The following is a 2,995-nucleotide window of genomic DNA, read 5'->3' as shown; positions in this document are numbered from 1 at the left end:
CACACACACACACACACACACACACACACACACACACTCACACACACCTTGGAATCAATTTCTCCCTCTCTGGTATCAACTCAGGACACTGTTTGCAGCACTAACCGCCCCTCGTGTCCTCCCTCAACACCACCACCGGTCCATCTTCCCATTCAGACTGTTGTCACAGATAGAGACTCCTGTCCTAATTACACCATTATTAGGATTAAAACAATCTTCTTTACATAAAATGCACTGCTATACCAGTGGTTATAAGTTTAAGCTGCCCCTCTTAAATGTGAGGTCCCTCTCAAAAAAAGAGTTTTATTCTAAATTAGTTTATCTCCTCCACCCTCTTAGATGCATTGTTCTTTACTGAAACCTGGTTGCAGTCTGGTGAATATAGCCAGCTCTTCGAATTATGTTCCCCTGGCTATGACTTCTTTAATTTGCCCAGGCATAGTGGCCGTAGAGGAGATTTTGCTGTCATTTTAAAAAAATGCCACCGGTGCACTCCTATTGGTACAAATGCTTATGTATACCAGTTTTAAGGTTTTTTTTATGTTTAAAACATGAGGGACAAAGCCTTTGGGTAACTGTGTACCGCCATCCCAAACAGAATCCTTTATTTCTAACTGAATTTTCTTTCCAAATAGAGAGTGGACTGTGGAGGATATGGGTGTTTCTGACCATCATTTTATTAGGTTCTACACCTTGTTTCAAATCATCTCCAAAAACTACAGACAATTTAATGACTCCAAAACAGAGGTCATTCTTTTTGGTCCCCCTAACAACACAGTAAGCATCGCTAGCCACCTGGATATGCTATCTCCTAACATGCACGCCCGTGCCAGAAATCTTGGTGTCATCTTTGATTCATCACTTTGCTTTGAGAAGCAGATCAGTTCAGTGAGGAAAACCTTCTTTTTTCAACTAGGAATATTGTTTAACTGAAGGCCATTTTGTCTTCGTAATGACATGAAGACTGTCACCATTGCTTTAATCTCCTCCAGGCTTGATCATTGCAACTCACTGTACCTGGGTGTTGGCCAGTCCTCTTTTTCATTGCCTGCACCTGGTGCAAAATGCTGCAGCGAGACTTCTAACTGGAAAGGAAATAAGAAAACATCACAGCAATTCTAGCATCCCTGCATTGGCTGCCTATTAAATACCGGATTGTTTTAAAGACTCTTTCATTTGTTTTTAAAGCCATTTATGGTCAGGCTCTCCAGTATGTTTCAGAATTGCATGCCCAATTCCAATTCCAGGCCTCTCAGATCCTCGAATCAATTGTTTTAAACTGATCCTCGATCAAGGTTAGTGGGTATGGGAGATTGGGCCTTTTGTGTGGCTGCTCCAAAGCTTTGGAATAATCTTCCACTTGGTCTCAAATTTTCCCCGTCCATTGGTCATTTTAAAACACATCTCAGGACATGTCTGTAGTCAATGGTCTTTGGTTCCTCTTAGGTTTTTTAGCATTAGTTTATTTTTTATTTCAATTATTATTTTAAGATTCTTTTAATCTTATGTACTGTATTTGTCTTGCTATTATTGCTATTTTTGGGTTATTTTATGACTCTGATTGATTTTGTTTGTCCAGTCCAATTTGTACAACAATTTGGTCGACTATGGTTGTTTTAAACGTGCTATATAAATAAATGGAATGGACTGGATAAATGACTGGATTTGACATGGTTAATGCATCAATGATTATAATCCAGTAATATAATATATATTAAGCTGAAATGGGCCATTCTGTATAATGATTGATTTTACTTTTGGTTCTTGGTCTTTCTACTACTTATAATAGTATTTTTATAGTGTGAATTTTAGGACTTTCTGAACCATTGCAATGTCGAGTCTTTGTTGATATCATGTTCGTCCACTCTTTTACTAAACACACTTGCAGACTAAACATGCTGACTATAAGGTTTTCATCTTGAATTTTACTGTTGCTCTGTTTGATCAGTGTTTTTTTTTTCCCCTTTTGCCTGGTGGAAAACCCCTGAGTTGCCTTAAATTTGCTCAGACATAATGTCAATAGTATAGTCATGACTGAACATTAATGATGTTTCCTTCCTGTCTGCTTATCGTCTGTCTTCTTCAAGGTCTTTTATCTGTTGTCTATTTTTTTTCTATGGACATCATGTCTTTTTAAAATAAACTTTCTGATAATGTGGGACTGCCTGCAGTTTATTTTCATCATGTAAGAAAGTAACCACAGACAAACAAAACATGTATTCAGTCAGCTTTTATACAGAAGATTAAATTGCTCCAACTATAATTCCACTGGAGATCCTCAGAGGCAAACACTGATAGCTTTATTCTTAACTTTAATATGATTCAGTGACCTAAAGTATTGACTGTAATGTCCTCTATAATACATTTGCAAACCATTTTTGACCTTCCAACAAATAAAGCAAAAAACAAAACAACCGGTCGATAAAGAGAAAAAAGTTTTTCTGTGATTTTGGTTGACCCTTTCATTTTTTTTAGACCCAGAATTTTGTATCTGTTATTGAACACAAGAGGGCAGCATGGAGTCTTGGTGAGAAGACTTAAGGAGAGACAAACTAATTACAATTACAGCCTGCTTCTGTGATTCCATTTGGAAATTTTAAATTCAATATGCAGAAAAAAACTCAGTAGCAGCTTTCTTCAGGATGCACCTTGAACCACCTCTACTTTTAGAGGTAGAGAAAAAGGTTTAAACAATGTAGGGATTTCAAGAGAGAATGAGACATAGCATTTACAAAAAAATGAAATGTGCTTGGACTCCTGCAGGTATAAAAGAGAATTACTATAAACAAATCAAAAAGAAAACCGCGTGAGACAAACTCCGTCCAAGTGAATGAAGTGATCAATGGCATGTGGTCTCATCTGTTTCGTGTGTGTGACAGAGAAAGAGATTGTCACTCCTAAATATATCTGTGTCAGTCTGCCTCCAGCTACTCACAAAGTCGTACCTCTCGCGCTCGCACACACACACACACACACACACGCACACGCACACGCA

The 2,995-nt window shown here is 37.8% G+C and overlaps 1 protein-coding gene across 1 annotated transcript in view; it reads left to right on the top strand.

Annotated features, from left to right (window-relative positions):
* Positions 1-2,995, top strand: part of otos (otospiralin) — a 23,941-nt gene that overhangs the window by 18,668 nt on the left and 2,278 nt on the right. The window contains exon 5 of the transcript XR_004327534.1: positions 565-571. The gene's annotated coding sequence lies outside the window, so the exon portion shown is untranslated. The remainder of the gene's footprint in view (positions 1-564; positions 572-2,995) is intronic.

Source organism: Etheostoma spectabile, chromosome 22 (genome assembly GCF_008692095.1).
Source record: "Etheostoma spectabile isolate EspeVRDwgs_2016 chromosome 22, UIUC_Espe_1.0, whole genome shotgun sequence".
In the NCBI taxonomy this organism is placed as follows: domain Eukaryota; kingdom Metazoa; phylum Chordata; class Actinopteri; order Perciformes; family Percidae; genus Etheostoma; species Etheostoma spectabile.
The sequence above is the reverse complement of the archived record's forward strand: the minus strand, read 5'-3'. Positions and strand labels throughout refer to the sequence as shown.